The sequence below is a fragment of the Pteropus medius genome, unplaced genomic scaffold (assembly GCF_902729225.1).
Source record: "Pteropus medius unplaced genomic scaffold, Ma_sr-lr_union100, whole genome shotgun sequence".
Taxonomy (NCBI): domain Eukaryota; kingdom Metazoa; phylum Chordata; class Mammalia; order Chiroptera; family Pteropodidae; genus Pteropus; species Pteropus medius.
In genome coordinates, this window is record NW_024349505.1 from 4096777 (window position 1) to 4111880 (window position 15104).

Here is a 15104-nt window from a genome sequence, read left to right on the forward strand (position 1 = left end):
AAGAGCTGGGGAGGGGAACTGAGAGGATGCTTTTCAAAACTGGTTCTCTTGCCAGTACCTCCCTGTGGCCAAACCAGTGGTAGGCTGATAAATGAAACATTTATAAAATGGCTTAAAAAAAAAAAATAACTTGGTTTTAGAATTTGCCCATACCCATTATACCCACCATGGCCAATTTCATCCACAAATGTAGTGTCATTGAACTGGAGCTGAGAAGAGATGCACACAATTGACTCTTACAAGCTGGTGTGAACTGGCTCCAGCACACTGCTAGTTTAAATCTAAACAAAAGTCAACCACCAAGGAGTCCATGGGAATAATGCTTGACAGGTGCTTTTGAGGAATCTAAAATTGAAAGGATAGACTGAAGCATGACAAGGAGGAAGATGAGATGCTAATAAGATTGAGCTTTATTTTCTCATCAGTGAGGCAACAAATGCATGACTCTTACTCATGGGTTAGAGTGGGCATTGAATAAGAACTGTATAATGCTGGGATATAGCAGGGACGTGACATTAACAGAGATGATGGACTACCAGATACCCAAAGATTCAGAGAAGACATCTAATTGGCCAGATGTGGGAAAAAAAATGAAAATAAAAATGTTATATGAATCTTGGGAAGGAGAGTCGAATGCTACAAAAAGTGACCGAGAGAATATACACTGAATATCCACAAACTCCAGAAGGCCCCAATGTTAAATCGGGCAAGTAAAATAATTATTTTTTAAAATTATCCCTAATTTGCTCAAATACTGGGTGTCAGAAGCCAGTGCTAGTTAACATGCAATACGTAAAAATGTGCGAAGAGACATAGAAATGCCAGCTTCACACCCCTTTCCCACTATAATTTTTTCAAGCATAAAGCAAGCTCAAAGTGAGAAGTTGAATTTTTTTATTGTTACTTTGGAAAAAAGTTTAATCTTTAAAACAAGATTATTTTGTTAAAAGAAGTGAAAGTAAATCTAAGAATCAGAGTAACCAAAGAAATTATAGAGGCCTTGAGAGCATGAATCAGAAAAAAGAGATAAATATGAGCATATTACTACTAAGAATATTAGAAATGTTTAAAACACATATTGTTTGGACATAAATTTACAGGGAAAAAAAAGTTAAATAGAAAAAAATGGTCAAACGCTATTAACTGGCATTTCCCAGGAAAGGAAATATGAAAGCATGACGGATATTTGAATTAGTCCAAACCCTCTAAAAAGCAGGGAAATACAAATTAAACCTTGAATAAAATACTATTTTACATATACCAAATATACCAGATATGTAAAATAAAAGCCTAACAAGCAAAGTGCTAATAAGAATGCAGAGGAAGAGAAACCAACATACTGCCAGTGAGGTGTAAATTGGAACAACTTTGGAAAGTTATTTGGAATTATCTAGTAAGGTTGATGTAATAGTATTATACTGTTCCGATATAAGTAATCTGGGAATGTGAATCTCAGAATTCTCTTCCAGGTATAGTTTCCTGTTAAGGTTTGCCACATGAAAAATTTACATGTCATTTTGTTAGAGTCTGTAAGGGGCAAACTAAATAGTGACAACCGTTTCCAGTTTGTCCTCTTGCTTCAGTCTTTACCCAGCCCAGCTTTCATTCTCTGTCAGCCCTGCTACTGCACATGCCTAGTTTCCTGTAAGCTTCATGTTTTTATCCACATCAGGAGTGGTTACTTATTCTCTAATCCTTTCCAGATCTTTACTTTTCCAGCGCTTCCCGAAATTTTGTAAGATTAATTGCTTTAATAAGTTTCTTATTTCATAATATAGTTCTGCCACCCTGATCAAAAACTGACTCATATATTTTTTCTGATTCTGCACACCCATTCTTAAGTACATATTCTGAAGTATTTCTTGCCCCTGTACAACAGAACACACACACGCACACACACACACACACACACACAACCTTTTTGTGTTTTAGAATTTAATTATAACATATTTGTAATAGTAAGACCAACTTAAACCCAAATACCCATTAAATATAAAATGGATAAATACTGCAACGATACAGTTTCTTACAAAGAAAATGAACAAATTATAGCTTCCACATGAACATGGTCAAATCTCAGGAAACAAAATATTGACAAAAAATCTCATTCAATTATATAATAGTTCAATTTATAAAAAGCAAATTATCTTTCAAGCAAAAGTGATATTTTTGATTTACTTACATATTTGGCAAATAATAAGAAAAAGAATGGGAAGAATAATCATTAAATTCAGGATAGTAGTTACTTCTAGAGAAGCAAGGCTGGAAGGGAAACTGGGAGAGATTGGAAGTAAAGCGTTATGGGTTGAGTTATGTCCTTCTGCCAAATTTGTATGTTCAAGTCCTGACCTTTAGAATCTTATAATGTGACTATGTGGAGATACTGTCTTTCCAGAGATAATCAAGTTAATGTGAATTCATTAGGGTGGGTCCTATTCTAGTACAACTGACATCCTTTCAAAAAGGGAAATTTGACAACTGTGACATATGCAGAGGGAAGATAATGTGAAGACAGACAAGAAGGCCATCTATAAACCCAGGAGATAGGCCCGGAATGTACTTTTCTTTCATAGCCCTCAGAAAGAACCAACTCTACCAACGCCTGTATCTGAGACTTCTATCCTCCCAAACTGTGAAACAATACATTTCTATTGTTTAAGCCATTTCTATTGGTTTTGTTTCTCTGGAGAACACTAATACAAGCAGTGGAGAAAAACCAGCCCCACAAAATATGTTTAGACGAGCAGAGATGGGAAAGTGTAGAACAGCGCCAGGAGTGCAACCCATCATGTTTACATGTTCGGTTCACTGACTGCACAGCATTATCTCACTTAATCACAGTAAGAGCCTGTGCGATAGGCATTGTTGGACCCGTTTTAAAAACACAGAAAAGAGACTTTTAGAATTTCTAATTAATTCACACTAAGTCACACAGCTAGTGAAAACCAAATCTGAAACAATTTATGTGGGTCTGTGTAAGGAGCAAGTTTACAAAAACAAGCCCAACTGAATAGACTACCACTATAACAGATTTAATAGGCTACTACAAAACCCTCCTCTTGAGAAACATGTGCACTCACTCTTCTTCTTTTATAAGACCTATCCATCTTCCTGTTTCTCTTCTTAGTTCTTCTATCACCTTGGAATGACTGCAGCCAAGGACAAAACATAAGGAATCTGGCTAGCACTGATTTCTAAACTTGACTAATCGTCAAAAGCACCTGAGGAACATGTTTTGAAATAAAGATTAGAAATCCCTAGCTTTGCATAATGCAATGGCCAGTTTCAGAAATTCTGTTGAGATTGTTCCAGCTTTATTGAGACATAATCGACATGTGACAGTAAGTTTAAGTTGCACAACAGGTTGATTTGATCCACTTATATATTGCAAAATTACTACCATCACAGCATTACCTAACACCTCCATCCTGTCACATAACTACCGTTTCATTTTTACGGTGAGAAGTTATCCATATATTAAATCTCTCTCTTCGGCTGACCAAATTTCCTAACAGTAACAGATAATAGTACAGCTTCTCGGAAATCTTATAGCATTTATGTAACCAGTTTTATATATATCAAATTCCATCTTATATTATAGTTATCTATTTCAGGTTTCCCTCAGATATTTGAATATTTCTTAAAATTAGGCTTTATATTTGGGTAAAACTTGTTCCCCTCCCGTCCCTCCTCCCCCCCCCCAAAAAATAAGAAGCACAGTATTTTACATACAGAATTTGCAAAAGTAAATTTGGGTATGAATATATAAATAAATAAATCAAGATTTATTAGTTAAAAAACAACAAAGTAGTGAAGTTTTAAAGAATAGTTGGAAGCAGATAAATCTTACAATGTAGATGTGGAGGGGGAGAAAAGCAGAAAAAAATTTACATAGCCTTAATACTGTGTTATGTGTGTAAAGGGGTTAAAAGTTATATAATCCCATGGAATTATGACTGATGTTTTAGTGATTTTAAGTGTTGAATAAATATATTCATTTTCACAAATCATTGATTTTAATTTGAAACTAATAAGACCTGTAATTTATTGAGTCTATTCCAGGTGCAATAGACACTGGTCTATATATTTTATATTATTTATTTTATTCTCTCAGCTCTTCAAGACAATTTAATTTATGTCATAAAGAAACTGAGGGCCAGAACAGTATTCTAATCCAATGGAACAGTTTCATAGATCTGTATATGGTCCTTGGTACAATTATGTGAGGATCACTGGCCTATGCCAGGATACAATTTTCCAGCGCACCTCAAATCAATTATCTCAGGTTCCCACATTAGTCTCTGAAGGCCAGGTGACGAGACTTCAGCCGAGTAGCAGACTATAATTTAAGTCACTATTTTAAAAATTCATTCATTACAGATGTATTTTGAGTTACCTCCTGTATACCAAATTCTTTGCTAATGTGTCCTTAGAAACAACTACAGTGCATACATGAGCACCAACCACCTCTGTCCATTCATTACTTTAAGGAACTGACTTAATCATTAATAATCCTATGTATTCAACTGTGAAACAGAAAACATTATTTTAACTCATCTCAAATGATTATTGTGATAAATAGCTTATAAAAACAATTTAAAAGCACTTAAGAAAAAAAAGGAAAAAAGCTCATAAAATATTCCCTGTAGTACCAGGTCCCTATTAAAACTAGACACATCTGCTTAAAAGGCATTTTTTCATAATTATAGTTCTGTCTTTTAATTTAAAATAAACCTGTTAACTTAAAATAAATCTGGCACTAAAAGAGTTTTATATTATAATGAATGTGTGTTTTCCCCCAAAGAAAGCTTGATAAAAGCCATTTAATTGTGTAATCTTAACTGAAATTAGCAATGATAGGTGTTTAAATAAGCAAATTTCAGTTACTATTAACATAAGCAGTTCATTATTCTAAGTATAATCAATGTAGCTATTAAAGTACTGTAAACAGAATCATTATCAATGTGAATTATATTATTACATTATGCACAGTCCATCAGACACTCTTTTGAGTTTTATTTTTTTGTGTGCTTTGTGTATTTACATACCACATATATAAAATGTGTGGTATGTAAATATGCTATTTGTGAACATTCACCTATAAGAATGTTACAGATTTTGTAAATAACATATGCTAACAAAATTTACTCTTATATTACACTAAAATCCATTGACTAAATCAAGCTGGTTGTGGCTTTCAAGTCTGATTTTCAAGTTCTGTGTCATTTTTATGACGTTTTCCCCCCTTTTTAAAGAGATATGGCCTCATCATAATGTTATCACTCATATGGCTAAAAACATCTTTACCTGAAGTATGGACTAAATCATAATTTAAAGTAATCATTTTACATAAATCTGCCAGCTTCACAGAAGATGGTAGTGGTGGTGGCGTGTCTGTGTTTGTGTGTGTGTGTGTGTAGGGGTGGGATGCAGGGGGGAAATAAAAATTAAAATGCTTCTTAGAGGAACAGCGGAAGCACTGATATGATCAAAGTTTCCCTTAATCAAAGGGAAGATGCCACACCACCATACACACGGGTTTAAAGTCACTGGGATTAACCAGCCGCCAATCATTTTGAAAGAGCAGGCATTATTATTTCTACTTTACAAAAAAGGAAACTGATTTTATAAACTATTCAAATACAATTTTTTTCCAAGCCATTTAGTTTGCTCAGATAATAATAGCAAACTACTGAAAATTTATTCGGTACTCCATTGAATATTAAAGTTAAGGAGGAGCAACTTCATATAAGTGCTGAGTGGGTATTATGGAAACATATTATGTGACATGACTTTCCAGTTAGTGATAGGATGGGCGATTTAATCCTAAACCACAATTATTTTTGTGAAATCTTGATTAGAAAGGGAGAGAAACTGCTTAATTTTGTCAACATTTTTTCAAACCCTTTGTGAGTGCATAAAATTATTTTGTTATACAATGATAAAGCGAACTTCTATTCTAAAAAGGAATCTTTTATGCCAATGAAAAGTCAAACTTGCCGTAACAATACAATTTTCATCATTATTGGTAGAGTTGCTTTCCGATATGTTCATATGTATATTTTAGGAATACAATCCTCTGTTCCCTTTCTTTCTTCCTACTGCCGACACTGCCCAGAGGTTGGGACTTAGACTCTAGAGAGAAGAGAAAAGCTAAAACCCATTCCCTTGAAGGAATAAGATTATAGGCTCACTCCTACAACACAGACGCTGAAAAAAAAAAAAGAGAAAGATAACCAAGCTTAGTATCAGCTGTCACTTCTGAAAAAGATAGAAGGGTCCCACAACTTGCAAGATGCAAAGTAGCACAGAAGCAGCAGAAATTGACTCACATTTACAGTTAGCAAAGAGAGACCCACAAGAAAAATAGGCAGTGGTCTAGAGCCCTACTAGATAGCTAGCTGAGGTGACATGTAACAACCAGAATGCATTTGCAAAATAGATAGGCGTTCCTTATGGATTCCTAAAGAAACTGTTAGAAAAGACTCTATTATAGCCAAGCATGAGATTTGCATCTTAATGATTTGTGTCTTATTTTAGAATCATCAGCTGGAGATAATTGTTACATCCAGGTTTGTGACCCCTGCATAACCATGTAGTGCAGGTTACAGTTTCAAAGTTTCCTTGTCCTGAAACACAAATAGTACCACTGTTACTATAGGCTGGAATTTGAAGCAATAATTACTGAAATTTCATTCCACAAACTTGAATTAATGCATGTCAGGGCTCCTATCATTGATATCTCAAGGCTGACATGGTGATCATTCTATAGGTATAATGACTTTAGTGAAGAAAAAAACATGTTTGATATACCAAGTTTGGAACCTAAGTTTCATATCACCAAGGTTTAACATAAAAGTAGTCATCTTATCTCTATATGTCTATCTTATCTCTTCTAGCTTGCTTTATGGCCCATTAGTATTCATGATATTTTCGACTTATTTTAAATTACCATACTCAATGATTTTAATTACATTGGGTTTTGACTGTAGCAGCTGAGCCTTACTATCTCTATTAAGTTTTCATTTATTTTTGATTAAAATTTTAGTATGAGAAAATAACCACATAAAACCAACATGGTACTATCCTTACTGGAATCAGGTCTACTATGTAAGGACTCATCATCTGGTCCTACTTAGTGGGAACAAGTATTAAAAATAGAGACTATCTAATTTCCATTTGCTCTCATCACAAATTGACTGCAAGAACATCCTTAAGACTAAATAGTAATTACAGGGGAGAGGGTTCTGGTACCAAGATTTAGATGAATCTCAGTTTCCCTCATCACTTTAGCTCAAATGAATACAAATAAATGAGTCTATGGGAACTCAAAATAGCTTGAAAACTGGGTTAATTTTCAATTGTGCTTATAAATGCTTTCCACAGCAATGACGGCCTGTTAACAGGGCTCAACAAAATTAGTGGGAGGACAACAACTTTAAAAATATGAGACTGCGTTCTCCTCTGGAGGACACAAAATGAGAACTTCCAAACACACAATGAAAGCACAAAATAATTCAGATAATAAGATGAAAATAAGCACACAAGAAAAGGAAGCTCTTTATAGATATCTGTTAATCTTTAAAACTACGCTAGAAAGTATTATTATCCTTGTATAAAAGGGAAATCAGTCTCACTGAGGTCAAGAAACTTGACTAACATCACTTACATATTAAATAGTAGAATGTGGAGTTTAAACCTAGATCTATGACTTCAAGATGCATTCATGTCCACTGCCCCATAGCTCCTCATTTTAGGGTGTGTTTCTCTTCCAAACATTCCCCAGGCTTTGAGCCATAATTTTGTTATATTCTTTAGTTTTCTAAAGTTTTGTTCTGTTTTTTTTTTTTAATTCAATAAAAATAGAATTTAATGTTATATCCTTGCTGTGTTCAGATTAGGTCACACATAAAAAGGGAACTCCAGGTAATGGGCATGTTTTCATAAATTGAAATAATTAGTATTAAGAATGAGATATAGTTAGAGGACTCACTCTGCTTATTAATTCAGTTAATATAACCCTAGAAGAAGAGAACAAGCTGGTTTTATTTTATGGCACACCTGGCTTTCCACACACACACACACACACACACACACACACACACACACACACGTATTGCTGTGAATCCAAAGAAGAAACTTTCTCTCAAAAGAGAGATTTTCTTTTAAAAGAGGCAATTATGTTACATTTTCTGCTCTATCCCTCCTCATTGTTGTTCATCAAACTGAAATAATAGATTCATCTGCCCTAAAGGTAGACATTATTAGTTGCTCACTTGTATCAACAAAAGTTTGCCTCATTAACAGAAAGCTCCCCCATGCTGTGGTTAGTCATGGTTATGCATTAAGCAGATAACTTCATTAAATCAGCATTTTGGCATTCTCTTTTTACCTTTACATTTGGAATTTATGAAATGAGCTCACTCAATTCCCTCACCTTTGAATAATTTGCACAATTGATTAGCTCATTAAATGCCATCTAATCCATGTATATGTCTTTTCTTCACAAATATACCCAAGTCTACAGCAAGAGTTGCACACCCCATATTATACAATTGTGCATTTGCCATGGGTATGGAAGCTGGGTATTGATCATTACTGATACTTTAGAAGAGGAAATTTTCTGAATACAGCCATGTGCCACTTACTTGCTGGAATATGTTCTAAGAAATGCCTCATTAGGTGATTTCATCATTGTGCAAACATCACAGAGTACACTTACACAAACCTAGGTGATATAGACTGCTATACATCTAGGCTATGTGGTACAGCCTGTTGCTCCTAGGCTACAACCTTATACAGCATGTTACTGTACTGAATACGGTAGGCAATTGTAACCTACTGGTAAGTACTTGTGTATCTAAACATATTTAAGCACAGAAAAGTACAGTAAAAATAGAGTATAAAAGATAAAAATGCTACACCTGTACAGGGCACTTACCATGAATGGAGCTTGTAGGATTTGGAAGTTGCTTTCGGTGAGTCAGTGAGTGAGTGAGTAAGTGGTGAGTGAATGTGAAGACCTAGTACATTACTATACACTACTGTAGACGTTATAAACACCATACAATTAGGCTACACTATATAAAACAACATGAGATTACATCAAGCACAAGAGAAAATTATGCAATTAAGAGATGGTAAACCCAAGATGTATGAGGCTGCTGCTAGCATAATATGACTTACTGTTTTACAGCAAAAATTTTTTTACAGTTAGAAAGAGTATACTGGAAAACAATGATTTAAAGTATAATATAGTAAACACATAAACCAATGACATAGTCATTTACTATCAAGTACTATGTACTGCACATAATTGTATGTGATATACTTTTTTTTTTACAAGTGTTAGTAGGTTTGTTTACACCAGCATCACCACAGGCACATGAGTAATGCATTGTACTATGACATTATGATAGCTACAATGTTACTAGGGCTAGTAATTTTTTAGCTCCACTATAATCTTATGGGAACCCAATCTATATGCAGTTTTGGTCATTGATGAAAATGTCATGATTGTGTAGTACATGACTGTAGTTTTAAGTTTCAAGGCATGTTTATGTCACAGCATCAATGAACATCTTAAGAAATGTTTATCCAAACTTTTTCTTGTGTTTTCTAAGAATTATTCTCTTATCAATAAAAGATAAAACATCCCCAGAAATAACTTAGAAATAATTAAAGTATAGAATTATCTGTGCTTTGAACTAGGTATTCCACTTGAAGTCTGACCCCTGGTCTTCCTACCTATGATTATTTGGATGTTTGGTTTAATTCTTTAAATAATAAACAGTACTTGTTCCAATAAGAGTTATGATCGCATGTCTCTTTAGTTTTGCATGAATTCTGATTCACTTAATCAAAAAAAAAAAAGCAAATAATTCTGGAAATGATTTCAAGGATTAATTTACTGAATAATATAAGCAATCATTAGTCTTTCGCTAATTTTTTTTTGCTAAAATGATAGTATTTTACAAAGCTTTTCTTATTTTGAATCTGAGATACTGTAGAGTAGAAAACAGATGAATAAAGAAAATGATATAGATCTGTGGATCTGTTATTGTCAATAGAGAATGCATATAGCAAACATTTCAGTGCAAAGACTAAAGGTAATAATAGCAATAATAAACATATTGCCACTCTATGTATTTATAAGCAGCTTTAAAAAGTATTTTCATACATGTATGTCACAGAAAATTTTCAAGTTGAACTTTTTGAGTTACTTGGGAAATAATTCAGTTGTTTTACCCCAGGTGGTTACATACCATGTGATTTTATGTAGGATTTCAAATATCAGAAAAATAGTTTATATCTAGACTATATGAATTACTACACATACTTCACATAAAAATTCATTTATAGTAAAACATTGGAATAAATCAAAACAGATAATTACAGCTTAGTAGCTCTTACATTTTTCTAGCGTTATTACCTTATGCTTTTGTATTCCTTCTCAGATTAAAAATGGAAGTAAATGACAGCCTCAGTTCAAATTTGTTACCAGGGTCAGTTTCTCAAATATCTCCCTAATATAGGTTGATGATTTGCTTTGAAAAAAAAAAATGTTTAGAATGCTCTTAATAGTATATAAATCGTGAAAACTCTAAGTGCACAGAGATTCCAAAAGTCAAAATATCTTTCTCTGAATATTTGAGTTTACAACATGGAGATCTTAGAATCAGGTAACATTAGAAAAATTTATATACTTAGACGACAAGCTTCAGCTTAAAATTAATTTTTCTGTACAACTTTCATCTCCCCCCTACAGAACTATGACCAATTTAATAACAGAAACATTGATCTGGGGTAAACTTTAGTATCTGAGTACCTATGGATATAAGTTTATACATGAATACTCCAAATTCAATCTATAGCCAAGTATTAAACATTTAGGCTATTTGCTATCTACTTAAAAAAAAAATTCTCTGTTCTACATTAATTTTACGATTTAAGAATATATTGTATCTCTAGGTTTTAATTAATGTGGAGTTATTTATCAAGTCTTTTTACCTAAGGCATTTATCTTTTTCCTGCATCCATTTTTATGGCAGAAAATAATGTTATTTAGAGGTAAACAAACGCATGGTGGTCAGAATAATACATGTTACAAATAGTGATGATTTGGGGATGAAGATAGACTAGGCTCTGAGAAAGTTTAAAATCTGTTAGTGAATTAATAGATGCAATGCACTTAACAAAGAACCTTGTGAATAGAAAACAGTCATTTAGCTCTGATGACACAGTGACTACTAAACTCTGGCCGCGCAAGATGGGGGTCAATGCATTTCACTTCATTCAGTGAACATCTAGATGCAATTATAAAATAATTTCCAGTGCTTTCCCAATAAGTTATGAAAAAATGCCCCAAATGCTAATGATATGCAAGCTTAGCTCAAATGATCAAAGTTTATTTTGTCTGAAATTTCCTATGATATTAAAATGAAAGACAGAAAAAGGAAGCCAGCTCTTAGGCACTGTTGAGTACAGGGATTTGGTAAAATCAGAGATTTGGTAAAATTGACGTGGTTCTTAATGTTGTGGTTAATGCAAACATTGTTACAGTATTTCATGCATTTTAATTACTAACCCACTGGTTATATAATGCTTCTTTATTTTAAACTTTCATAATTAAGAGTCTAAGCACATAATCGTGTGCTTACTGAAGACACAGGCAATACAAAATGTCATGAATAACTTCAGAATTACAGAAACTGCTCTATTTGTGAGTTCTTGATAACTAACAAGTAACACATGAGATTCTACAGTAATAGCCTCAAATCTTCCACTATATAACTGTTATCCAATCTCTATACTTCAGTGGTCTCATCCAGAAATGGATATATTGAGTAGGATAATTCATTTAGTCAAGAAATATTTATTTAATGGCTATTATGTATTAGACATTGTGCTATCTGATGAAGATAGAAGATATTCAGAATCTTGTGCAAATACATATGCAAAAAGTAGTTTAATTCAAAAAATAATGACAGTAAGTCAGGTGAGTTAAAATGTCTACAGAAGCAATGAGTTGTTGAATAAAATATATCTCTATGACTTGAGGATGAATGTTTTGCCAAGCAAACAAAAAATTTTAAAAAAAAATAAGGGAAGGAGGGAGGAAAAGAGAAAAAAGAGAAAAGGAAGATTCTAACTTTTAGAGAAAACATAATATACAAAATACATTGAAAGCATAAAAAGGCTGGTTATATATGGGAAAATTTCATTTGGAAAAGATGAATTATGAGAATTGGAAAGTAATGTTACCTAAATAAGGAGGGACAAAAGAGACTAATTTATCCTCTCATGTGTTTAGTGTTAATAATGCAATTCCTTTAAACAAAAGAGGTCTTGGAAGAATTTTAAGGAAAGAGTTACAAGATTAGATTTGTAAACTCTCAAAAGTTCTATGATAGATATGGGAAATATATTAGGAGATAACAAGGGTCAAAGCTTAAGGGACTAGAGAGAAGGATATCACAGTATTCCCCTCTTAGACACAGGGGGTTATGTTCCAAGACCCCCAGTGGATGCCTAAAACCATGGATGGTACCAAACCATGAATATACCATGTTTTTTTCCTATACATACATACCTATGATAAAGCTTATATATTAAGCACAGGAAAAGATTTATAATAATAACTAATAACAAAACAGAACAATTAAAACAACATATTCTTTTATATTATTATTTCTAATAAAATATTACTTTCTAATATTTTTTCTATTTTTTCAGTCCAAACCTATTTCTGAATCTGTGTAACCATCCCTTCCTTGCAGTAACTTGGTATCGCTTGCTTCACAGGATCACTCTGAAGTCTACGTATAAGCTTGATGCTTTCTGGTGCAGCATAAATGCTTTCTGCTTGCCACCAATCAGAAGACGTTTGTCTGTTCCTGACTTCCACACACAAATTTAATGCCTTTTTCATCTTAGCACTTATCATGCACTGTAGTGGTAACTTTTGCAGTTTGAGTTGCAAGTCTACCATGGATTTCTTTTTCTTCACAATTTCACAGATATACTCTACTATAGATCTTAGCAACCTCAGCATATAACATTTTTTTCTTATTAATTCAAGAACTTTCACTTTTTCACTTAAAGGAAGCACTTTACGGCTTCTCTTTGGCTTATCTAAATTGCCAGTGTTACTACTCTTGTGCATTGGGACCATTATTAAGTAAAATAAGGGTGACCTGAATACAAAACTGGGATTCTAGGACAGTTGATCTGATAATATAGATGGCGACTAAGTGACCAACGGGCAGGAAGAACACACAGCATGGATATATTGGACGAAGGGATGATTCATGTCCTGGAGAAGACAAAGTGGGACAGTGCAAGATTTCATCATGATACTCTTAACAGCGTGCAATTTAAAACTTATTATTGCTGAAATTTTCCATTTTTTATTTTTGGACTGCAGTTGACTGCAGGTAACTGAAACCACAGAAAGCAAAAATGCAGATAACGGGGGACTACTGTACAAAGACCCAAATGATAGGTGAACAGGGGACAAACTAGTAAGCACTAGCATTTCTTAGTACTTACTATTTACTATTTTGTATGTTTAAAAGTAACTCATTTATTCAATAAAACAATCCTAAAAGATAGTGTCTAATATTGTCATTTCCATTTTACAGATGAGGAAACTGAGATAAATAGGGTAGGTAACATGGTGAAGCTAGGATATGAACCTAGATGTTTTGGCTGCTAAATCTGTTATATATATTATATACTATAATAATACAGGGCAGCAATAAAGATAAAAGGAAAAAATGTGGTTGTCCATTAGATATACTTTAGGAATAAATTCAGTAGAATATGGTGATTGACTCCCAGATTTCTGGCTTTTGGTAGGCCATTTAAAGAGATATACATTATAATAGAAGCCACTCTTGATAGAAGACAATGAGACTAGGTTTGAATATATATTTGAGATACTTTGGGCAAATATTTATCAAGCACCTACTAGTTACAGGAGACTATTAATTCTCTAGAGGTGTGAGTCTAAAATTAAAAAAAAAAAACCTAAATTGTAGAAGAGTTGGTCCCAGCATACCTCTAATCCTAACCCCAGCCTCCATATAAAGTACTATCCTCATATATTATGCATAAAAACACTTCTTTTACTCATCATTTTTACTAGCCTCACAAGGCTAGGTCTCATTCCCATAAATCTAAAAGGATGAATTTGATCACATGGTCTTAATAATGGGACAACTATCACTTTTTTCCTTTCCCTTTTCATTCCACAATTTTATAATTGTTTCAAACTTAACCCTTGTTTTTGATTATGCCTAAATAAAGACACAAAAATCAACCAACTGGAGTCTTCAGATCATTTTTAGAGTGTTCTTTCTGAGAAGGGTCTAGATCTTATAAGTCCATCTGTAAAAGAGATTTGTTAAAGAGAACTACTTTTCTTTTTTCTCTCTCAATAATCTGAGTGTTAAGTGAATGCTTTTAACAAACAGATCTCTTTAGAATAGCATGGCTAATATCTCTTTAGCAAAAATGGCTGCCTCTTTGTGTTACTAATCCTACTTATGAGGGTAAATATTACCTCTGCAACAAGATTCCAGTTCCATGAGTGTAATAATAGTTTAGTGGTACTATCACTGGATTAGAAATCAAAATTCAGTCGACTGAATACTATTTCTAATACCTGTGTTTTTGCGGGGGGTGGCATTGGTATTCTCATCTTAAAATTGGAGATAATAATGCTTACCTCATAAGGTAGCTCTCTGAAAGATAGGAGAAAATGAACATAAGGAGCCCAACACAGTGTGCTTAAAATAAATACTAAATACAAGTTAACAAGAGATATCACATTGATTTTCACTTTTATTCTTACAGCATTTTCCTGTTGTCCATTCTTTCCCAACTAATTTTCTCACCCATTGTTCTTATTTCTATGCCTTCTCTTATCATTGACTTTATCTAAAAGATTCCCTACATTTCTCTTCATCTATACATTTTAATTCAATAAATCTTTCCCTATAGGGTACATTTTTCTTTGAGAGCTCTCAAACTCAGTCACTGAACCAATTTTCCTACAATGCGATCAATGATCAAAACAATTTTCCAAACAACGATCATGA